This window comes from Rhipicephalus microplus, unplaced genomic scaffold, assembly GCF_043290135.1.
Source record: "Rhipicephalus microplus isolate Deutch F79 unplaced genomic scaffold, USDA_Rmic scaffold_34, whole genome shotgun sequence".
Taxonomy (NCBI): Eukaryota; Metazoa; Arthropoda; class Arachnida; order Ixodida; family Ixodidae; genus Rhipicephalus; species Rhipicephalus microplus.
This window is the reverse complement of record NW_027464607.1, coordinates 2,178,084-2,204,031: the sequence shown is the minus strand read 5'-3', so window position 1 is coordinate 2,204,031 and position 25,948 is coordinate 2,178,084. Positions and strand designations below refer to the sequence as shown.

General features: G+C 44.1%; 1 protein-coding gene across 1 annotated transcript in view; it reads left to right on the top strand.

The window, feature by feature from the left end:
* Cdk9 (Cyclin-dependent kinase 9) overlaps nucleotides 1-25,948 on the top strand; it is a 274,529-nt gene that overhangs the window by 225,541 nt on the left and 23,040 nt on the right. The gene's annotated exons all lie outside the window — the stretch shown is intronic.

Below are 25,948 nucleotides of genomic sequence, written 5' to 3'. Positions count from 1 at the left end.
TCTATCGGCAAGGAATCATACTGCAGACGAGAGGAGGTGGCATTTTTTCTTTGGTTAGCTGAAAGTTTCCAAAGGGTGCTGCGTACCTTTCTAACGCGCTCTGAGAAGTCCTCGTTTACATATATTTGTGTTCCTTTCAACTTTCTGGCATTTTTTAAAACAGCAAGTTTAGATCTGTAATCCAAAAGTTTAAATATAGCAGGGCGGGGCTTTTCCCCTCTACGTGCTCCAAGTCTGTGCCATCGTTCGATGTCTGTACATTTAAGACCAAGTTTATCAGACAGTAGGCTCGCGAACAATTCAAGCAGCTGCCCGGGAGACTCAAAATGGTGTTCAGGCAGTCTGTAGGCAATAATATTATTTCTACGCGACCTGTTTTCAAGTTCATCAGAACGGTTGTCTAACTTCGATACTAAGTTAGCAAGATGAGTTACCGTTTTTTCAAGTTGTTCAACACGTGGAATTGCTTCTTTGGCTGATAATACCGAGGCCTCAAGCCTATTTAGCCTTTCTTTGATGGAAGCGAACTTGGCTGTCCATGAAGAGAGCTCAGAACGGATTTTTTCTTGTCCCTCGAGCGGCTGCGACAGTTTTTCGTTTAACTTGTCAGGGCCAGGATTGCTCTCAACATCGCCGGATAATAGCAACAAAATTCTGCTGACAGAGAAGAACGATAATGCCGTCATAAGTGGGTCAGGCAGCAGCACTAGACATCGATCATCATTCCTATAGCAAGGGAAGTCGTATTTTGGCCCTACCTGTAAGACAGTGCAGACAAGCTTGAACCAAGTGCACATTGTGCCGCCGCAAGACCCACTGAAGAGCGTAGCATTCGCTGTCGTCTTTAGAGCAGGCCAGAAGTGGCCAGCTGGTGACGCTGAGGTAGCACACCATGCGCAGATGGGCTCCCAAGTGTCCAAGTCACGCAAGTCGGGTGACTCAGTCCATAGATGATACGAATCCCATATCAGACCATCCGATCCGGGGGGGACGAGCAGCTGCCTGAAGGGTGTCGATACACGGTCATGCGCAGAAGCGGATTCCTGAAGACGACTGCTGGATTTGGTGCAAGCGGCAATCTGTAAGACAGTGCAGACAAGCTTGAACCAAGTGCACATTGTGCCGCTGCAAGACCCACAGACCCACATGATCTCATCCCACATGATGTCATCTGATGTCAAAACCCACATGATGTCATCTTACATCAAAGGCATGTCATGATTTCCACCTGAGGGCCTGTCAGTTATGTTCGCCTTGTAATCATACCATACCAGTTTTGCTATATGTCACGTGAATGAAACCACCGCAGGAGCAGAAAGACCACGGCATGTAAATCTTGTCATTCATGACATACATGTCATGATTTTCATGTTATCACTAGTCACTTATGCTTGTCATACAGTCGTGTTTCCATACCAATTTTGGTATAGATCCCATTATCCAAATGGCCCGGAGAGCTAAAAGTCGTAGGTGGACAGGCAGATACGGTCAAAATTGCCGAAGTTCGCTGAGAAATGCTTTGCATATAAAATGTTTTAAAACATCTTCTTTGAAGAGTATCGAGCTGGAGAGGTGCATCGTGCTGGCAAGGACAGTGTTTCGGTCCTTCGACGTGCACACGAAAAAGGAAGACAAGTGAGCTACGGCTCCAAGCATAAGATGGGTGAATGGTTTTAGTGTGGATGGAGTCTGATGGAATGGTGATGAGCTGGAATGATCACAGATGTACGAGGGGTAGCTTGATAAAGTTTATTAAAAAGGCAAAGTCGCTCAAAAGGCAAAGTCGAGCAGCTTTGGACAAAGATCACGCTTGGGAAGGTTAATATGTAATTTTAGCTCTGTAATGCTGCTGTTGTACAGTATAACCTTATTAAAACAAACCTCCATAAGAAGGGAATTTCGGTCTGTTGTAAAAGGAGTACGCAAAATCCCATTACTGTTACAACAGGCTTTTATGTAAACATTGAAATGGCATGTGTTATAACCAAATAGAATTACAAGTCATAAAGTAATTTATTCTAAATGGGGGTGTATCTATTTTTTAAACGAAAATCAGTCCTTTTTTTGTCCCATTCCAAAATATTTTAGCTGAAAACTACGTAGAAGTGCTGTAAAACATTTTTTTGCACCTGCCAAGGTGAGAAATGTTATTAGACAAGTGACACGCAAAAAACAGCATTAAAAAAAAAAAAGCTCCTAAATGGCACAATTGTCGAAAATTGTGTGCAAGAACAGCGCAACCTAGAAGTAGTTACTTCGTAACTACGGAATCGAAAAAACAAGGACAGAAAAGAGCGCTGACTTTCAACAAAGATTTAATATCGGAGTGGTGTACGTATATAGGCGAAAAATGACAAAATTGGGCATGCGTTGAAGAGTGCAGGAAAAACCACTGCGATACAATGTCAGCAAAACTCTTGTTTCTTGTTAAATGGGCTGAAAACAAATACACATGTAGCTTAAAAAAGATCGAGATACGCAATCTCTTTTTGCAACAACGCAACCGATGGGCAACTTACACATTTACCGTCAAACTTGTTTATTTGATAAGCTTCAATTATCTCACGCGTGGCCAGCGAGTTGTGCTTGCTTAATACCTCGCAACGCTCAAAAACTGGCACGCAGCCACAGTCCTGGCAGTGGATTCCGTGGTGTGCTTGAACTACGTTGAGCACATTGTTATTGTGCTCTTTTAAACGGTCATGAAGGCACCTTCCGGTTTGCCCTATGTATACCATTCTGCACGAAAGCGAAATGAGATATACGACACCAATAACGCAAGGTACAAAGCGCGTTCTGTGTTTCACAGTGCATCTCCTTCTAATAGCAGCTGGATTATTCACCAGCTTACAAAGCTTTGCAAGCTTTTCTGGGGTGGAAAACAGAACAGTGACACCAGCGCGTTTACCGATTTTTTTCAGCCGATGCGACACGTTATGCAGATAAGGAACTGCAGCACATTTCACGCGCTTTGTACCTTGCGTTATTGGTGTCGTATATCTCATGTCGCTTTCGTGCAGAATGGTATACATAGGGCAAACCGGAAGGTGCCTTAATGACCGTTTAAAAGAGCACAATAACAATGTGCTCAACGTAGTTCAAGCACACCACAGAATCCACTGCCGGGACTGTGGCTGCGTGCCAGTTTTTGAGCGTTGCGAGGTATTAAGCAAGCACAACTCACAGGCCACGCGTGAGATAATTGAAGCTTATCAAATAAACAAGTTTGACGGTAAATGTGTAAGTTGCCCATCGGTTGCGTTGTTGCAAAAAGAGATTGCGTATCTCGATCTTTTTTAAGCTACATGTGTATTTGTTTTCAGCCCATTTAACAAGAAACAAGAGTTTTGCTGACATTGTATCGCAGTGGTTTTTCCTGCACTCTTCAACGCATGCCCAATTTTGTCATTTTTCGCCTATATACGTACACCACTCCGATATTAAATCTTTGTTGAAAGTCAGCGCTCTTTTCTGTCCTTGTTTTTTCGATTCCGTAGTTACGAAGTAACTACTTCTAGGTTGTTCCTGCATTCAGTTATGTCCTACCAACTTGCCCAAGTTTCCACGCGTTGAAAATTGCGCTACATAGTGAGGTTTTCGCACTAGTTTTTACACTTCTGGTCACAAGTCATGATTTAGTTAAGGCGGCTGCAAGCGGAAATTCAGAGTTCAGATTACAATAGCAGCAATAGTGGGCCGCACTCATCGTGAACATCGCACACATACTGTCAGCCACAAAAGTGAGTGGGATGTGAAGCATGTGGCAGAGTGGCAAAAAACGAAGGCGATAAACTGCATTGCTGCGTCACGTACTGTGACACGGCGATTGTTGAGGCTATAGGCCTCGGTGATTAACGAGGGTGTGTTAACAAACTGTTACTGACTCTACAGTGTACTGGCTCTTATTGCGGGGCCACGGCCGATAGCCTCAACATCATCCTTGTCATGGTATGTGACGCAGCTATGCAATTCTTTCTTTCTCCATCTTTCACTGCAAATTCCGCAAACTCTTTATTCTCGCGATCGAGCATGGCATACTTTGAAACATCGAGCACCGTGGCCACACACATCATGACCCAGTTTTCTGCTTAAAGTTGTGGCTAGGCCAAACTTCGATTTGAACTTTGGAGGCAAGACCATCGCGCTCGCAAACATGCGAAAGCAAAGAAGCCGTAGTGTGCTGCGATGAATTACATTGCCCACTGGTTCCTCAACACTGCAGATGGCCATTCTGCGCATCGGCAGCGGGCCACCTAGCTAAGCTCAGCATGTAGCAAGTGCTCAGAGTAGTGGTGGCAGCGACCAGCAACGGACACTTGGCAAAATAGTTACTGCTCATGCATGAAAAAGTTTGTTTTCAACCAGATAGCCTTGACCACAAGCTAGCCAGCAAACTATTTTTTCTATTCACCTTTAACGGCCATCTTTTTTTAATCTTTTCATTTACTTTGTTTTTACTGTTCTTTTTCTACACAGGGTAGAAACAAAAGGTGATATTCCTGCAGTGTGCTTTAAAATGGCTTTCTGGTTCTTCTACACCATCATTGAAATATGGAGGGGTGAACATCCTCGGAGCTAGAAACAAGGGCACAGACGAAAGGATCACAAAGACCAGTGCAGACTAAAAGCTGACCTTTATTCAATAAGAAAACAGAATACATATTCTTTTCAGCACCTGATTACCATTGCGCATGAGCAAAACGGCATATACATTCCTTCACATAAACTAATAAATCCTTCAACAGAGACAGTGTAATATCACGTCTTGTTTAGCAAGTCAATTTCTTTTTCATTCAGCGATACAGAAGGGCGACTGATGCACGTGTCTTCAAGTCTAGAAATATGCCATGCTTCTACAATTTCTCTTGTTGTCCGATTAGGGTCAACATACAGAACATCAGTTTGATTAAACAAAGGACTATATGAACTTAAACAATAGCGTGCACAATGTATGTGTTTCCGGCCTTCCTTTGAAATTGGTCAACTGCTCTATCAGTCTTACATTCAAGCATCGGCCAGTGTGACCAACTTACCAGTGGCCAAAATTGAAAAAAATTTTATGAAATACATTTATTTTGCACTCAAGCAATCGGTGATCAGCACGCTCGCAACATTTACTACTGATATCCTTAGATTTTTCGTCGTACAGAATTTTTACAACAGGGTACACGCCCCCTACTTTGTTTTTTGCCAAGAAAACTTTTTGCCATACTTAGCTGCCACCTTCTTAAGAAGATGGGAAAAACCATGCATTTAGGGGATTATTGAAATTTTCTTTTTATTTGGCTTCTTTCCTCTTTCTTGGTCGATTTTATTTTCTTTAGTAATCTTTTGCTTGCAGTTAAAAAAACGGGGTAGGTTATCCAGCCTTATTTCTGCATTAGGAAAGTTTCCTGTAACTTGTGCTTGCGTGTTTTTGTCAGACCTGAATGGATTGAAGCATGCCATAAGGAGCCCCGCAGGGGGGGGGGGGGGGGGGGAGTGTAAGCAGGCGTTTGGTGTGTAGTGACACCATGGACCCGAACCAACAGTGGGGGGGGGGGGGGGGTGACTCCCGCCCACGCTTAGCTCTGTGTGGCATTGCCGTAAAAGAGGATCCAGGGGGTTGAGCTGACGCTGGAAGCCCCCCCCCCCCCCCCCCCCTCGATAGAGGCAAAATACACCCCTTTGGCCCTGGCGTCACGCAGACGGCACTCTGGGGCTGATCTACCTAGAGCAAATCGACAGTCACCTTTTTCTATGTCTCTCTCCCCCTACATCTCCGTCTTTATCTCCCTCTATTTATCTGTCTTGCCACCTTCTCTTTTTTGTTTACTTCCAAGTTTTCTGATGGCTTGGGTTAATCCTGTGTAATTGCTCAAACTTGGGTATTAATATATGGTTATAGCGGCGATGCATGGCTGGTGTCTTGAAGTGTTCTTCCGGGCAGGGTACCCTCGGTGGTTGGTGGCCACCATCGCAGCCGAACATTATGTTCTCTGTATGATGCACATTTTTTTCCCCTACTTTCTGATCGTCGCCCAAAACGGTGGCACACTGAAGAACCCTTCCCGTTCCCAAAACCAAAGCAATCCTTCCCCAAGTATCATGTTGAGCGTTCGTAGCGGTCCTTGAAATCATTGAAAACTTTTGAATTCTGAAATGGCATTTTCAAGGCCTTGAAAACCCTTAAACTTGTTAGAGGTCCTTAAATGTTCTTTGATTTCGTCTATCGAAGTTCCATTAGCCATAAATTAGTGGATTTTTTGCTTGCCTGGCAACCATGTCTTCTCAAGCCAACAAACCATTCAACCCAATTCGTTTCTCTAGCCATAGTGCAGTGTTGTAGTACAGTTAGAGGTGTGCGCCGAAGCGGTTTCGACCGGTGGCGGTGTGGGGCTCCTTTTGAGTCGTCAGCGGCGACACACGACCCCTTTTCGTCGTCGGCTGCGTGGAAATTGAAACAAGTTCAAAAAGTTCTTTACTGCGTCCTTTTTTTTTTTGCTTAATTAGCTGAAATTCGGAGCTTTTAGCACTAACTGCTGAAAATGACATATGAGATTACTAGAAGAGAATTGACAAATGTTTCATAAATGCTTTGTTTTTGAGCATGCATACTGAAAATGTGAAAAAAAAAAAAATAAAATGGGGCGAGGGGAGACACTTATCTCAATTCATGTACAATACATTATTAACTTCTGGGGAAGTTTTGATCACCCATTTAGCATTAGTCAAATAGCCATTACTGCGGCTGGGATCGAACACACATCAGAACACCGTGCCACAGTGGTACGTATGTTAAATGTATGTGTATTGTTGCTTCCACAACTGTGCAGCATTATTTTTTTTTTGTGTGTTTGCATATGTGTTTCACAAGATTCATGCAGGTAACCTGCTGGCATATCATTTGAAAGAACAATGAACCCAGCCTTGAAGGACGCACGCACATAAGAGGATTCAACACGCAAGCTTGGACGTCAGTATTTTTAATGAAGCAACACAGTGTGAAAGAAAAACCAAGACGCACATGCGCTAGACGTGATGCAACTAGTACAGATGAAAACTCTGCACATGAGACAGTCGCACAATTAATGACAGACACTTCCCACCAAAGAACACACCTCCCACCGTTAAACTAAGTGTGTATAAAACACTCATTAGGCGAGCATTGGAGTATGTGGGCATATTGTTGGCTCCACACCAAAAATATTTAACCGATTAATTGGAACGCATACAGAACCTAGCATGTTTCATATATTCAAAATCTTCACGACAAACATCCATTATGAACTTGAGGGTAAGGGCTGCTATCCAACCACTTGTACAACACAGACTGGTTTCTAGACTGAAATTTTTATACCTTTTTTATCAGAGCTATTATCGAATACCCCAAACTACATACATTCGTACGCCATTCAGGCATTCAACTCGGACAAATCATAACAAAACAATACGCCATCAACCCTGTCATAATAACATTTCTGAACATTCTTTATTTCCACACACCATTTTCCACTGGAATGCACTGCCTGATGATGTTCTAAACTGCACAACTGTCAATGAATTCATTGGCAGCGTTCAGACATTAGATTTCAAATGGTAAAATAACTGGTATCACTAGCACTTCATATGCTACTCCTTCAACATGCACAGTTATTATAATACTGCTTGCTGCTTACAAGTACACCTTGTTTACTGCATAATGTTCATATTCCTTGACATTTGTATGTGCTCATACTTATTGCTCTGTATAGATGTTTCTCTTTTTTTCAACCCACTCCTGCATGTGCCTAAGAAGGGTCTGCAGTATTGTGAAATAAAAATAAAATATTAAATGTAACGCTCAGTGTTTCTTACCAGTACACAAAGCTCTAAACGCGTGCGGCGTTCTTCTTCAACAAGCAAAAGACCTCGATGTTCGTTCTTACATTCCCCAACATATACACTGAACACCGTAGAAGTCACAGTGCAAATTGGCGACCATAAGTAACCAAAGCGCGCCTGTAACCAGCCTAAGGGTTTTGGCTGCTCAAACAACAGAATACCAGTGGCAACGGTGTCTTCAGGTGCCTCCCAGGCGTAGGAAGAGGGACAACCGAACAGTAGAATTACAAGTGGTGAGCGACGTGCAAGTACCAGAGGAGGTGACGCGCGTACTGAATTATGGGCCGAAATTCAGCTTTCAGCCTACCATTCCTGCGCATGAGCTACTTTCCTTGGAACAGACACATATCCAGCAGGGCTAAGGCTGAAGACCAGGAGAAGTGCATTCTGGATGGAACTGATAGCTTGCTAAGGACTGTTCCCAAAGGAAGTCGTAATAGGCGTGACCCCATGGATGGGGTGGTGTGCTTCCTCAGGAAGAATGATTTGCGTGTGCTAGTGTTGAACAAAGAAGGTGGTTTTGTGCTCATGAAGAAAGGGCTCTTCGAAGTAAGGGCCACTGACGCCGTACAGAAGAACTTAAAGTGCGAGTTTCTGCCCCCAAGGTAAAGTCTAAAGCTGTTGCCTTGTGTAATGAGCACGGACTGACAAGGCTGGCAAAGAGCATTGGTGAGTGCAAGAGAGACAAGCTGTATGTATTTTTTAGTGCGAAAACTCACATACCAGATATGCCTTTTAGGACCATTGTCAGCGAAAATAGTATGTGGCAGGTAATGGTGAGTCGTTACTTGTTGAAACAATTTAACACTCGTTTGTTAGACGACCCGTTCGCTGTCAAGAATTCCTGTGACATAATTGAGTATCTTCAGGACAGTAGCTCTATAAGACATTTTTTCTCTGTCAATGATCTCTTTTATTCTGTACCACACGGGGAGTTACTCAGGTGCGTGCAGTCATGCATAGAGAACAATGGGTCTGTGTCTTTTATGAACCATGCCGGAGTTCCGGTAGAGAGTTTTTTAGCCCTCTTAGAATTTTATCTTGGAGCAACGTTTATTTCATTTAAAGACAAGTTGTTTGTACAAAAGGAAGGTATTTGTATTGGTTCGTGTGTAGCGCCTGTGCTGTGCAATATCTTCCTGGCTCAGATTGACCGACACCTTGACTCTGTTTTTTTCCAGAGACAAGGTGTTACGCATTTTTAGATACGTCGACGATTTTTTGGTTCTCTTGAAAAAGGAGTCAAACGAGCACTACTCTGCATGTGTCACTTTTGTTTTAGATAAGTTTAGAGCATTTGGACAAGGGCTCAAGTTTACACATGTGCTTCCTGTCAATGATGAATTGCAGTTTTTAGATCTTCATCTCAGGCTTGACAAAAACCATGTGTGTTGGATGTATCACCATTGTGCTCAGAAGGCTTTTTTGCCGTATCATTCCGCTCATTCTAAAGTAGTAAAAAGGGCCATTGCTAGTATGAGCTTACAGTTGGCTCTTACTAGGTCTTGCCACCACGTTCTTGATGAAAGTTTCGGGGAGCAATTAACCAGGCTCGTGTTTGCAGGTTTTTCTTTGTTGGTGTTAATGACAGTTTGCGAAGCTTTACTGAGAAAATGACGCCATGATGCCACTGGCAATTCTGGCACAAAGGAAAAAACACAGAAGAAGCGACCTGTTGTCATTCCGTATGTGCACAGAGTGGCTCATTCATTGGAAGCGTACCAAGTGCTCATTGTTTAAAGAAGCACGAAATGAAGTTTTTGAATTGTTTGGTAGGCGTTGTCTACTTGATCCTGCTCAGTTGTGGCAAGGTGTACATTGGCCAGTCGGGCCATTGTATAAACGATCGCTTAAGGGAACATGCACTGTCAATGAGAAACGCCACGGGTTCGCATTTGCCGCATCATTGCAAGAAATGCTCGTGTGAACTGCTACTGCACCGTACGAGAATATTGCTAAGAAGCAAAGACAAAGTAGCACGTGAATTGGCAGAGGCGATGTTTATTAGACAATTTGGTGAATGCTGTATCAGTATTCCATCTCTGTCATTGTATGATAATGAATTTGATTTTATATCTGATAGATTGTGATTATAGTTGGTTGGTCTCTTCTTGGGGTTGTACGCATTCGTGAGGGTTTTATAAGATGAGCTTCGGTTTAATAAAAGTCAGTTGCGAGTGTGTGCTTTTCCGAGTCTCTTCTTTCGTTTTTTTTTTTTCTTTGCATTTCATATTTTTCTATCAGTTCCCTCTCGCATTTATTTCATTGCTGGGTATTGTTAAAAACTGGCGAGCTACCGCAAACTGCAGTCGAGCAGGTGAGTTTCCTCCCACTGATGTGACGGACACTTTAGGTTCTTTGGGCGTCCCGCCTGGCTTTCGTGCTCGACTTCAGAAGGCAGCATCAGTAACATCGCAATACTTACTTAACAAGGGTTTGAAATCACAAGTGTGCAGTCGTGGCATTCACCAGAAAGTCAATGTCCCCTTACGGCACATCATTTAATGGGCAATTGGTGGCATGCAGCCGGAGTCGCAGGTTCTTCGGAGTCAAAATCGACTGAAACCTGCCTTGGACTCCACACGTAAACTACGTGAAAAAGCGGCTGACCGTCATTTGTCACTTGTTCAGGTTCCTTGCCGGAAAAAGTTGGGGAGTGTCTGTCGAGTCTAGGTTACAGCTGTACAAGGCATTATTTATTCGATTCCTGTGGTGCAGTCTACCTATAATATCTAACACGTGCAAAATGAACCTGTGCACACTCCAAAATATTCAAGCCCAGGCCTATAAGATATGCCTTGATTTATCCTGCTGTGCATCGACGGCTTAAACCATTGCCATTGCACAGCACTACCCAATCATGACGCACATCACGATTAAAACGATGCGTACGTACCTCAGGCAACATGCTAGGAATCCTTCCCACCACTTGGGGACCCTCGCTACTGAGAGGCTCCGCATGAACTTTAGTGCAATTGTCTGTGCACATCGAGCATTGTTTACGTCAGGTTTTACGCCTGCGGAGAAATTGGTGTATTCTCCGTGATGCCTGACGCTTCCGCAAGTACGTCTTTCAATTCAGAAAAAATATCAAATTTGCCTTCGTCAGCCAACAATGGAGCTTGCATCTCTTGCACGAAATATGCAATAACCACGGGCTCATATACACCGATGGTTCAACCACAGCGTCTGGTTTTGGCGGTGCGGTGGTGATTACAGCTCAAGGAATCGCCGTGAAAAACAAGCTGTCACACGTCACTACGTCTACGGCGGCAGAACTTGCGGCTTTGCGTGGCGCCTTGGAGTACATCACATCCCAGAGACCGAGTAAATGGGCTGTGTTTTTCAACTCAAAACTGGCCTTATAGAGCATGTAGTCAGTTCTTCGACGAGGTTGCCACGAACACTTAACGTACGAGGTTGTCAAGTTTCTTCACCACATCACAGAAACAGGCCATCAGGTCAATTTTCAGTGGCTGTCTGAGGTCAATTTTCGGTGGCTACCTGGTCATGGTGGGATCAGTGGCAATGACTCCGCAGACAATGCGGCTCGCACATCCCACCAAGAAGAGCACACCCTTCCGATTCTTTTGTCAAAGACAGACGCTGCAAAGCAACTTCGTCACCTGGCACGTAGTCTGTGTCTGCTGGAGTGGAACACCCCAAGCATAAGACATACAAGACTCTACCAAATACACCCTCGACTGAAACTTCGACCTCTATCCGGACTAGGTCGACGAGAAGTTTTGCTTCTTTGTCGCCTTTAGTTGGGGGTTGCCTTCACAATAGCATATACAACTCTCAGTGAATTGACTGACAGTGCGGAATGCGACATCTGCGACATCAAAGAAGACATCGACCATCTGCTGTGCCGTTGCCCTTGATTTGCCTCTGAAAGACAGAAGCTTTCTGACGCATTGGGACAATTGGACAATCGGCCACTCTCTATGCAGATGCTACTGGAGCATCGTCCTCGTCTTTCGTTGGCTAAAAAGGCAGTCAAAGCCGTGTTGCGCTTTTTGATTACTACAGGCCTATGTGAACACCTTTAACTTTTGTGTAATGCCACTGCTGCATACGCGTCAGCCCATTGAATGACAATCCTTTTTTTTTTGTCTCCTTCTCTTCCCTTTTCCCCTCTCTCTCAAATTAATATTCCCCCTTCCCATTCCCCCAGCATAGGGTAGCAAACCGGGCATGTGCCTGGTTAACTTCCCTGGCTTGTCTCTTGTTGTTTTTGTCCTCCTCCTACCACAAAACAAGGAATGTCTATATCCCTGTCCTTCCTTTCTTCTTCCTCCTATCACAAGGAAACGGCATGTGATACGTAGGACATCTAACAAAATAATGAGACCTTAAATGTACACTTCTTTTCTCAGATTTGTGAGTAATTCGGTTAATTTATTACATGGCCAGTAGTGCCTGCTTCTTGATTTCCAGTTTTTGATGATCTCACAAAATCGCGAAAGCATTGCACAGCGCCGAGAATTTGGCAACTTTTTTCACGTTCTGAGAAATCGTGTACTACCGCTCGCCTACTGTACCCACTTTCACACGTGAAGTTCCATGTGTTTCTTTTTTAACTTCTTTTTCACTTCAACTCAACGCTGTGGCCTTACATTGGGTGACTCAAACGCTGCAGCTTTTCAACGAAGGTTCTCCAAGTGGGGCCTGATTTCCTCCGTGAAGTTGCAGGTATGCGCATACCTGCCAAGTCTCCCGGATTGGCCAGGAGACTCCGGGATTTCGACCATTTCTTCCATTTGTACAGTTATTATGAAAAATTTCCCGGCAATCGAAATTTGTGTGTGTGATCTCGCTGCATCGACAAAAAAAGCACCTCAATTCGCTCCAGGCTTTTCGAACCTATTCCATTTTATTATGAGTTTACGAGGCATTCATCTAAACGTACAGTAGAATCTCTGTGATGCGAAATCGCGGCAAATAAGAATTCGTGAAATTCCCCAGCCAAATTCCACTATGTCCATTGGGCCTAAATTCGAATGTTCTGAACACGTTTCCTAATAGCGACGGGCGACACAAACTTTAGTACTGAAACCGCCGAACGAAGGCAGAAAACAGCGTACTCGAAGCTCTTGAAGTACGCGTGTGACCAGCGCACGCACTGTCTTCTTCAGTGCGTGTGATTGTGGTTGCCGCAACCGCGTGAACGAAACCGCGGTCGCTCTTAACACGATTATGTATGGCGACAACGTAACTGACAGAACCCCGAAAGTGTGCGTTCAACTAATCAAAGCAACACTGTTTTCCACAAACTCTGCAGATGAAACTGTGGCAGATGTGATGTAGATGGCATAAAACTACTTTGTTTTGAAGGCGCGTGCGCAGATAAGTGCACGGGGATTGTAAAATGGACTACTGTTTGCTGCAACTGCCGCGCACAAAACCTTGGTCGCGGCGACGCGATAGCAATCTACGAGGTCTGCTGAGGGCATGCAGCAGCTATAGATTAAAGGCAGTAAATAGGTAAAAAATGTTACGGTTTCACGGCGAGGGAGAAGCAATGAATGTGACAGCAACAACTTGGAATGTCACGGTGAGAACGGCAAGCAGATCGAAACGTGCAGTTCGCTGCTCACGCACAAATGATGCACGAAAATGATACACGAAAATGATGTCTGGTCAGTGCAACGTGACAAACGCTATGGTCTTTATAATTACTTATGTATGCCTTTTCTAGTAAGAGACACATACACAGAATATTGACATGTTGTTATGGTGCCTCAGATATGTGCAAAAATTGCTCTTTGAATTGACAATCGCACAAGTATGAATGCTGAATCTTGAGCAATATGGTGGGTGCTGCGGATGGAGTCGGTCGTTTGGAGTATCGTTTGGCCACTTTGGTGCCGTTTAGGGTATCAATAAGGGTGGACAAAGAGACAAATGTGCAGACAGGCAGACAGACGAAAGTTTTTGCACCGAAGGTTCAACGAAGACAAAGCTGACATGCTGCGAGCGATTGGGGGAAGAGCATAATGAGTGCAAAAGACGCTATTTCTGCAGCCTTAAGTGGAAGCACATCTCTGCGTCTGTAGGGGAAGGAGGAGGGAGAAATAAGATGGGGTTAGAAAATAAAAGTGAGGTCTATGGCCGAGGACGCGACGATCGCCTTCTACAGACAGCTGTCCAGTGTCCTGAAGGAACTGAAAAACAACCCTGAAAACCTGGTGTTGCGATGGGAAAAAGAAGAGCAGGTTTTTCTGGGCAGCCACGGGTAGCTGGAGAAAGAAGAAAAAACCATGAAGGGCCACTCATGGAATGCTCTTGTTGATTCAGTGGTGGCAAAGGTCGCCAAATTGTTATACTTTATACAGCGAAGCCTGAGACAGGTGCCGGCATGTTTACAATCAACAGTATATTTAGCATACATTCACCGTATGCTTGAATATGCTTGTTCCGTATGAGATCCCTTGTCTTATGTCTTCAAGTGACAAACTTGAAAAAATACAGAACAGGGCTTCAAAGTTTGTCCTAAGTCATTACTCAAAAATGAGAGCTGTAACAATATGAAAAATCAACTAGGATAGGTATTATCCTCATCGCATTGAATTACACTGCGGTTAAAGCTCCTATGTCAAGCATTTCAAGATAAAACTCGCATTCGAAAATAAGTGTATCTAAACAGTGCCCTTCACCCAATGGTAATTTAGATTTTAGAATGTCGTATCAGATATATTTCTATCAGATATATTCAATCATTTTTTGTTAGTTTTATGACAGAATGAAATGGCTTATAAAGAGAACAAGATGTGTCGTGCCAATGAAGGCGTGTTTTTTTTGACATCATAACCCATCTGCTGCATCGCCTTCGGGTAAAAAATGTGATGTGCACGCGGCTTTTAATTTGTTTGTAGTTTACTTCTTAAGCGTCCCTCTCTAGGTGACATAATAAGTTGTAGTTATACACTAGAAGTTCCTGCGTGCCTGATGAAAAGTGTTCTACCATGGTGATTTTTCAAATTGGTTCGCTACGAGCCACCAAAGTATAATGCGAAGAAGCAAGCTTGAATCCCTTGCATCTCGTACCATGTAACCATTGCGACCCTCAATCATTTCCTGTTCTCTTTGATATCAGGGCTGGAGAATCACATGATACATACGCACGAACAACATGCGTAAGCTAGGTCATGCGCGCATGACATGCCCCAGCCTCCTTGTGCACGTACGCCACCGATGTAGTGTCGTTTCGGCGTTCTCTGTTGTGTATTACCAGTTTCTGTGGGATGGATCAGTCAGTGCGCATACTTTAGGAGAGGCTGGCAAGGATCATGTATTCTGACCGCGATACACCTTTTCACTCCGCTGAAACTGCGGTCAAGGACAATGCACTTAGCACAAGTTAAGCATTGTAAGGGTTGGCGAAGGCACGATGCAGGAACGACAAGAAGACTAACGCAAGTGAAAAGGGGTGGTAGTAGTAGTAGTAGTAGTAGTAGTAGTAGTAGTAGTAGTAGTGGCAGTTTGTGTAGTTTTACATTTAAAAAAAACCATGATATGAATATGAGGGATGCTGTAGTGGAAGTCTCCGCAAATTTTGACCATCTGGTGTTTTTTAACGTGCAATGCCCATGGGCAGTACACGGGCATCTACTTTTTCGCTTCAATCTAGATATGACCGTCGCGGCCACAATTGAACGTGCGGCATTCGGGTCAGCAGTGGAGCGAGCACCCTATTGTGACTGGTCCACCAAGGCAGATGGGGAACGAGAGCCACTTAGTGAATAGCATCTCGAGGTTATTCAAAACAAAAATAAAAATAATAAGCTGAGATTCCATTTGAGTGTTTTATTATTTTTCTCAACTTTCATTCATTATATAATTTTCAAAGCTCGGTGCAAAGACACAGGGAAAAGAAAGACAAAGAGCACTGTCTTTCTTTTCCTTTTGTCTTTGCGCTTCCTTTTCAAAATGATATGAAGCAGCTTGCCCAAACCAAAGTACTCCTCATTCATGCTACACAACAGAACGCACAATTTGCACATGCCAAGTAGAGTAATGTCTCATGCAGTGCTTTTAATGAGGTACCGATGAAAATGCAGGATATAATCAAGAGACAGGACATTTTTCATCTGTTTTCCTACATATAGCTAGCATTTACAAAGTTCTGATGAAGAGCATATGGTATGCGACAGGAGCCTACCAATGTCAACGTTAAGGAGCAACGTAAAAACAGGACCATTCCTTGCTGATATATTGGGGTGCACGCCCGCGGTAAAGGGCAAGTGGCATTCATTAGAAATTGAGCATTTTTCCGTTACATGTAATTTTGCAAATCATAACAGGAAGATTCCGGAGTGCCTAGTGCACCATCACACTTGTCAGCTCGAAATGCTCAAACCTAGTGAGGGGCCCTTTATGGTGTTCACCGATAGGGGGAGAAATAGGTCCTATGCGATTAGACCTAGCATCCCTCTCTTCTGGGGTGTCAGTGGCCTGGTTATTTGCTCTTGCGCTGCCCTTCCCAGGCACAGCGAGACAAAAGAAACCCAGGAGAGTGTTAATTGAATGGTAGACACTTGACGCACAATGCTAGACAATAAAACGAACAACCACATACTACGAATCGTGCGGGAAATGCATGCCTATGTTCAATCGTTGACACCTTTCTGCTATCTTAAACAGTATCTTTTGCGTAGATGCAAGTCTCTGACATAGTTGTTTTGCAATATTTCAATCTTTGTAGAAATTTATTGTGCCGATAAATATGATTTTGAGGGCCTAAAACGGTGTTTTACCTGTCTGTCTTTGATGCCTAAAACACACTTATTATTTAGTGCCTGAAATTCCGGCGTTTACTCATGTTGTATCCAGTTACACAAACACTAGAGCACGCAAGAAATTAGTATAACGGGGGTAGTATAATGGGGGTAGTAGTATAATTAGTATAATGGGGGTAGATTTAAAAACAAGTGAAGAGAGCATGAACCGATGTAGGTTAATATTATAACAGGTAAATGACTGGTGTTATGTTAGGTCTGTTGGTACAGTCGAATCTCGATAATTCAAACTCGAAAGGGCCCGAAAATTAGTTTGAATTGAAAAAAGTTCGAATTAATGAAAGCTAAATGAACGGAGGCCTCTCCATGCAGTGGCGCATGTGTATTGAGCTAGCATACGAGGGGGAAGTTTCAGAAGACTTACATTTATTCACAAATCTCAGGACATCGGTTATTAATTGAAGTAATCGGTAGTGCACGTCTGTACACGTTTGCCTTGCAGCGAGTCAATTAGTTTTGCACGCAGCTTGCAAAGCATTTTTTACTTCAGCTTCAGCGTTTTCCTGGCAAGAGAAGTTGCGTGCGGAAATGTTCAGCGCCGACACTTTCTGAAGACGACGACAACAACGACTCCGTAGCGGAGCCTCCCGCTCTCCGCTACGCAGCCGCAGCATGGCCAGCACGTGACGAGAAAGGAGGAGCGTCTCCACGCGGAGAGAAGCAGATCGGCATTTGAGAAAAAACCAACACTCCTCGGCAGCCTTTTTTTTTTTTTTTTTTGCTTTCTTCACACGAGGCGTTGATAGAAGGGGTACGTGGCAGGGACAATAAAGGGAAGCGTGGCACCAGCGTGTGAGAGACCCCCCCCTCCCTCAAGGCGCAGAGCCGTGCTCCCGCAAGGGGCAAGGGCTGCAGAAGATAGTGCCTTTTTTCTTTCCTTGGGGTGCGGCCTCACTGGTAACCACCGCCGGGAACGCACTCCCTCACCAGAGAAGGATTGGCCACCCTGGTGCAGTATCTGGCCACTACCTCCCACATGCATACGTCAAATAACTCACAGCCCTCAGTCCCCAGCAGCTGCGAAGCAACTGACCACGGCGGCGGTCAGATCTGCAACGCAGCAGAGGGTGCTAAGAATCTCTGGATCCGGACAGGCCGCCATTGGAACCTGAACTTGGCAACGTTTAACGGTAGAACCTTATCTAGTGAGGGAAGTCTAGCTGTACTATTCGAGGAGCTAGAGGGTGTTAAATGGGATATAATAGGGCTCAGTGAGGTTAGGAGGACAGATGAGGCCTATACTGCGCTACAGAATGGGCACGTCCTTTGCTATCGGGGCTTGGCAGACAGAAGAGAACTGGGAGTGGGGTTCCTAATTCACAGAAACATAGCTGGCAACATAGAGGAATACTATAGCATTAATGAAAGGGTGGTAGGTATTGTAATTAAACTGAATAAAAGACACAAGATGAAGGTAGTACAGGCTTATGCGCCTACATCCAGCCATGATGACGCTTCAGTTGAAAGCTTTTATGAAGACGTGGAATCGGCAATGAGTAAGGTAAAAACACAGTATACTATAGTGATGGGCAACTTTAATGCAAAGGTAGGGAAGAAGCAGGCTGGAGACCAGGCAGTAGGAGATTATGGCATCGGCACTAGAAACGTCAGAGGAGAGCTACTAGTAGAATTCGCAGAACGCAATAATTTAGGGATTTTGAATACCTTCTACCGAAAACGAGGAAACCGCAAGTGGACATGGAGGAGCCCTAATGGCAAAAAGAAGAACGAAATAGACTTTATAATGACTGCACACCCAGGAATCGTGCAGGATGTGGAAGTGGCTGGCAAGGTACGATGCAGTGACCATAGAATGGTACGGTCTCGAATTCGCCTAGACTTGAAGAAGGAACGACAGAAACTGATACGCAAGAAGCCAATCAATGAACTAGCACTGAGAGGGAAAGTACAGGAATTCAGAGTGTCGCTGCGGAACAGATACTCGGCTCTTAGTGAGGAAACCAACCTTAGCGTAGATACAATGAATGACAATCTGACGAGTATCATTACGGAGTGTGCAGTGGAAGTTGGAGGCAGGGTAGTTAGACAGGACACTGGCAAGCTTTCCCAGGAAACGAAAAACCTAATTAAGAAGCGTCAAATCATGAAAGTGTCAAGTACAACAGACATAATAGAACTGGCAGAGCTTTCGAAGTTGATTAATAGACGTAAAGTATGCGATGTAAGAAGGTATAACATGGAGAGAATTGAACACGCTCTGAAAAACGGAGGAAGATTCAAAGCAGTGAAGAGGAAACTTGGGATAGGCAAAAGTCGGATGTATGCACTGAGGGACAAAGAAGGCAAAATAACTACCAATATGGACAGGATAGTCAAAATAGCGGAGGAGTTTTACAGAAATCTGTACAGTAGCCGAGACAACCACGACCTTAATACGATAAGAACTAGCAGTAACCCAGATGACACCCCACCAGTAATGATAGAAGAAGTCAGAAAAGCTTTGGAGAGCATGCAAAGAGGCAAAGCTGCTGGTGAGGATCAGGTAACATCAGATCTGCTGAAAGATGGAGGACAGATTGTGTTGGAAAAACTAGCCACCCTGTTTACGAGGTGTCTCCTGACGGGAAGGGTACCAGAGTCTTGGAAGAACGCTAACATCATCTTAATACATAAGAAAGGAGATGACAAGGACTTGAAGAATTACAGGCCGATCAGCTTGCTCTCTGTAGTATACAAGCTATTTACAAAGGTAATTGCTAACAGAGTAAAGAAAACATTAGAAAATTCAATCAACCAAAGGAACAAGCAGGATTTCGAACAGGCTACTCAACAATTGACCACATTCATACTATCAATCAGGTAATAGAGAAATGCTCAGAGTATAACCAACCACTATACATAGCCCTCATAGATTACGAGAAGGCGTTTGATTCAGTAGAAATATCAGCCGTCATGCAGACACTGCGGAATCAGGGCGTAGATGAAGTATATATAAACGTTCTGGAAGAAATCTACAGGGGATCAACTGCTACCATAGTGCTTCATAAAGAAAGCAACAGAATACCAATCAAGAAGGGTGTAAGGCAGGGGGACACAATCTCCCCAATGCTATTTACCGCGTGCTTACAGGAGGTTTTCAGAAGCCTAGAATGGGAACAGTTAGGGATAAGAGTTAATGGAGAATACCTTAATAACCTGCGCTTCGCCGATCACATTGCATTGCTGAGTAACTCAGGGGACGAATTGCAACTCATGATTACGGAGTTACACAAGGAGAGCCGAAAGGTGGGTCTTGAAATTAATCTGCAGAAAACGAAAGTAATGTACAACAACCTCGGAAAGGAACAGCGCTTCGAGATAGGTAATAGTGCACTTGAAGTTGTAAAAGACTATGTCTACTTAGGGCAGGTAATAACCGCAGAGCCTAACCACGAGATCGAAGTAACTAGAAGAATAAGAATGGGGTGGAGCACATTTGGCAAGCACTCTCAAATTATGACAGGTAGATTGCCACTATCCCTCAAGAGGAAGTTATATAACAGCTGTATCTTGCCGGTACTTAGCTGCGGAGCAGAAACCTGGAGACTTACAAAGAGGGTTCAGCTTAAATTGAGGACGACGCAGCGAGCAATGGAAAGAAAAATGGTAGGTGTAACCTTAAGAGACTAGAAGAGAGCAGAGTGGATTAGGGGACAAACGGGGGTTAAGGATATCATAGTTGAAATAAAGAAGAGGAAATGGACATGGGCCGGGCATGTAGCGCGTAGACAGGATAACCGCTGGTCATTGAAATTTTTAAAACCACTCAATTCTTGGCCAATGCCCCATAGTGGGTATGCGCCACGATCAATTAAGGGTAACTAACTGGATTCCCAGAGAGGGGAAGCGGGTCGGGGGGAGACAGAAGGTTAGGTGGGCAGATGAGATTAAGAAGTTTGCGGGTATAAATTGGCAGCAGCAAGCACAGGACCAGGTTAACTGGCGGAACATGGGAGAGGCCTTTGTCCTGCAGTGGACGTTGTCAGGCTGATGATGATGACACATTCATTCAACCCAGCGACAGCTTTCTTTTTTTTTTCCTCTCTTTTTTTGCGTACGGCATTGGAAGGAGAAGGGCGTTTACATGGCAGGGACGGAAAATAGAGAAGCCTGACACGGTTCGGCATTTTAAAGGGAGCAAACATTCCACCGCAGCCTTTTCATTTCTTTTTCATTTTCTTTCCTTTTCAGCACCGAAGTGTCGCAGGTACCGCAGCGGGAATAGGCGGGGCGCTGAGAGCATTTTCGGAGCGCGGTATGTTCGAATTCGTCGGAAGTGCTTGGGCGTTTGAATTACCGGGCGTTTTCGCCCGTTGGAATACACATAGCTTTGATGGGACCTCATCGTGAGTTCGAATTAACGGCAAGTTCGAATTAATGAGATTCGACTGTAGTTTGTTCTAATATGATAAAAAAACATTTTAATGCATGCAGATTTAGCAGAGTTAATTAAATACTGTTCTTTGTATCCCCCTAAGGCTCATGAAAATTTTGAAACAAGAACACGGCGCACAAACTATGGGGACCAGATGTCAATAATAGCTTTGCGCGTTGTGTTAAATATTTTATTGCAAAAGAGTTTTGATATTTCTTGTTGCAAGCCTGCGCTTCATGCTTTCTTCGGGAGCTGACAGCTAAAATATCACTTTTTAACGTTATCTTTGGTGTTTCGTTTTCGTATTCTCGTAATTCTTTTTTTTTTCTTGCTAAAGCGTGTTTTTTCAGTGATCATGTGCAAGACTCATAATGCTCATACTTATGTACCCTAGCCTTTGTATGCCATCACTGCTGAGAAGCTTAGTCAAGCTCACAAGAGCTTTTATTGTGATGCCCTCTACTTCTTGAAGATGTGAATACAATACAGTATATGATTGATTGTAAATGTCATATTTTATTAACCTAGACAATGAAACTAAATAGTCATGAACATGAAGCTAAATATGAACTTTATCTTTGATTTTGCCTTCTTTGCGTTTTTAGAAAGTGACTAGAGATTTTATAGGTTTGAAAGTAAACGAACGGGGGGGGGGGGGGGGGCAGCTGTAATGATATATGCTTTTTAACCGCGGACTGGGAAACGGGGACTATAAGAAAAGTAAGGGCACAACACGGGTGCTGTGTTGTGCCCTTCAATAAAGTGGAATGTTGGGCCAGTTGGTAAAAGGGGGAGAGGGGAGGGGGTGGAACCTTGAAGTGATAGTTGGTCCTGCCTGCGCATTTGTGTTCTCGTGCAATGAATGTTTTCTAATAAAATTTCAGTTGTAAGTGAGCGTCTTTCCTGTCAAGTGCTTTTCCTTCTACCTTGTGCACTCATATATTTCCACATTGTGTTGTGCCCTTACTTTTCTTCTAGTCCCTGTTTCCCAGTGTGCTGTGTTGTGCCCTTACTTTTCTTCTCCCGGCAGGGGCGTCTGTGTAATCAGGCATTTGGTGTGTAGCGACACCACAGACCCGAGCTAACAGGGGGGGCACGTAGACGGCACACCTAGGCTGACCCACCCAGGGGAAAACGGCAGTCGCGTTTCCCTGTCTCTCTCTCCGTCCTCATCTTCGTCTTTTCTCTCTTCCAATCTTTGCTGTCATCTCCTCACTTCTGTTTACTTCCATCTTCCAGGCGGCAAGGGTTAACCTTGTGTATGTGCCCTCTCTTGGTCACATATTATTGGGTTATAGTGGCTTTGTACAGCTGGCGCTGGCATGCCTTTGTAATTGTGCTGCTGCGTCCCCATGTTGGGCTTGATGGTAGGCGGCTGGCATGGCTGCCGAATTCATATATACTTTATGGCCTCTTTCTCATTTCCTAAACTGTCCGATCGCCCTCCTCCTAAAAGGGGGCGCACCGAAGCAACATTGAATGTATTCATAAAGCCAAAAGAAATTTTCCTGCGCTTCCATGTGATAGACTGTGAAACACAAAAAAATAACGCAAACACCATCTCTCCGTTTGTCGTTTCCAAATGCCTCACCAGTACCCTTGGTCCAGGGTATCAGGCTACACGTATGGCTAGTGGGAACCTTCTTCTCGAAGTCCAAACCAAGACCCAGTATAAAAACCTGGCAACACTCACCTCTTTTGGAACCACACCTGTATCTATCACATCATACCGTTCCCTGAACAGTTCCCGAGGCGTAGTATCTGATCAAGACCTAAATAACCTGGCAGAGAGTGAGCTAGCTCCTTAAGGGCTGGAACGAACAGCACGTAACGCATGTAGAGAGAATTAAGGTTAGGCGTGACAATAAAGAAACACCAACAAAGCACCTCATTCTTGCATTTTGTACAAGCACACTTTCATAATATATCGAAACAGGCTACTTGAAGTTAAAGGTCTGATCCTACATCCCCAACCCGCGACGTTGTTTTAAGTGCCAGCAATTTGGCCACTGATAGATGAACTACAGGAACCTTATGTGGTCCTTGGGCACTATGGGGTGACTATAATGGTCTATGGGGTGACTCTCCCTGCGATGCACGAGGTCGCCTAATCGAACAGTTCCTCTTTTCTTCGGGTTCGAGTCTGTTGAATAAGAAAGAGCCAACATACTTTAGTCCCGCCAACAAAACCTACTCGTGCATAAATGTCAGCATTGTGTCCCAATTGCTTGTACCCCTGCTTCAATGGAAAGTGATCAACAATCCTTTCAGAAGTGACCACTTTCCGATCATTTTAAGTACACCACCAGAAAAAGGTCCTCCACATGTTCCCAGATGACAGACAGACAAAGTGGACTCGAAAAAATTCAGAGAAGCTAGTCGCCTAAGTTGGTTCTATATATGTGAAATAAGTATAGATGCAGCTGTAGACTTTTTAACAGCACTTCTTATTGATGCTGCAACACAGTGTATCCCACGAACTGGACGGTCCATCAAGCGACACGTCTCTTGGTGGAACAGTGTGTGTCGGAATGCACGTAGAAAGCAAAATAAAGCATGGAAGCTGCTTAGAGACTCTCCGAGAGCGGAGATTCTTACAAATTTTAAAAACATAGTCTCAAGGAAGGAGGATGCACCAACAGGCCAGAAGTGAAAGTTGGCACAACTTTATATCGGGTATCAGTTCATATACACAGGAAGCTAAAGTCTGGAACATGATTAGGAGAATAGCCGGAAGACAAGTACATTCACTTCCTCTCGTAAACACACAAAGGTGACAGCTTGGAAGATCGAGCAAACTTTCTCGGCGCACACTTCGAAAAAGTGTCCAGCTCGTCACACTATAGTGAAGTCTTCCAAAGATACAAAACAAGGATTGAAAAGCAGAAACTAGAACACAAATGTACAAAACACGAAGCATACAACCAAGCCTTCAGCTTAGCTGAGCTCCAAACATCACTAAACTCCTGCAGTCATTCCGCCCCAGGTTCTGATTATGTGGTGTATGAAATGTTGAAAAACCTACCAATCGAAACGCAAGAAACCCTACTTTGCTTGTACAATGCTATCTGGTTTTCTGGCACTATCCCTATTTCCTGGAAAGAGGCTATAATTATTCCCATTTTAAAAGAGGGCAAGGACCCTTCCCCAGTTTCGAGTTATAGGCCCATTGCACTTACAAGCTGCCTTTGTAAACTTTTTGAAAAGATGATAAACCGCCGACTTTTAGGTTTTCTTGAAACACAATCTGGTCAACCAATCTCATTGTGGGTTTCGAGAGGGTAGATCCACCACCGACCATCTGGTGCGTATCGAGGCAGAGATTTGAGACGCTTTCGTCCACAAACAATACTTCCTCTCTGTGTTTCTCGATATCAAGAAGGCTTACGACAAAGCATGGCGTTCTGGCATATTAATAGACTTGTCTCGCCTGAGTGTGCACGATGGAATACTTTCCATAATCGAGAGTTACTTGTCCAATCGGACATTACGTGTCCGTGTGGGAAGTGTTCTCTCTCAAACATTTGTTCAAGAAACGGGAGTACCACAAGGCTGTGTACTTAGTTGTACACTATTTATTATCAAAATGAATTCCTTGCACCTGTCTATTCCCCGCAGTATGTTATATTGTACATATGTTGTTGACGTAGAGCTTGGCTTTAAGTCATGCAACCTGGTAATGTGTGAGGGGCAGGTTCAGCTAGGCTTAAACGAGGTTCCCAAATAAGCAAAAGAAAATGTATTCCGACTGAACCCACAAAAAAAAACACGTTTTGTTCTCCCGAAAAAGAGGCATGCACTCAGAACCTGACATTCAACTGAATGGTCATGGTCTGCCTGTTAATGCCAAGCATAAGATTTTAGGCCTAATCTTAGACCACAAGCTAATCTTCATACCGCACAAGTATTTAAAAACAAAATGTGTAAAAGCCATGAATTTTCTAAAAGTGTTGTTACATACTACATGGGGCAGTGACAGGCAATGTCTCATGAATTTGTATAGAAGTCTTAGTCACACCCGCTTAGATAATGAAGCCGTTGTTTATCAGTCTGCGACTCAAAGTGCTTTGAAGATGCTCGACCGCGTGCACCATTTGGGCATCCGCCCTTCTACGGGTGCTTTTCGCACAAGCCCTGTAGAAAGCCTTTACGTTGTGAGTCAAATGAATAGTCGCTTCATCTACAAAGAACTTACATGTTCTTTGTATATTTTCTTAAGGTGAAAGTAGACAAGAAGCACCCCTCATACTCTACTATTGATGATTTGTCGAGCTCCATTCTGTTTCAAAACAGACCTTCGACGAGGCAGCCCTTCTCAGTTCGCCTGAAGGGTCTAGCTGAGGAAACTGTAGTGTCACTTGAACACTTTAATGGCCCCTGTAGTATACCCGCCACCGTGGCAGTGGCAGATGATAGACTGCGAGGTGTCTTTCCTAGAAGTTACAAGACATGCGCCTATTGCCCACATCCGAACATACTTCCTGGAACTTGAACATAATACACACATCCTGAATTCTTTACAGATGCCTCTAACTCCTCTGTGTCCTATGCTGCTGTCGGCCCATTCCTTTCGGATGCTGGCCCTCTACATCCAGACACAAGTATCTTCGCAGCGGAAGCTTATGCGATACCTGTGGCCGCTAAACACATCAAACAACTACGACTACTAAAAGCAGTAATTTAAACGAACTCCCTCAGTGTGGCAACAACTCTGCACACTCTTAAAAAACAAAAAAAAAACCCTGTCCTTGTCTCACTTTACTCCATTATATGCACACTCTACACACTCAAACATGTTGTAGTGGGCTGGGTGCCAGGGCACCATGAGATCCAAGGCAACGTCATGGCGGATCAGCTTGCTGCATCCGTCCACGAAAGCACTGCTACTACACCAATATCAATCCCGGCC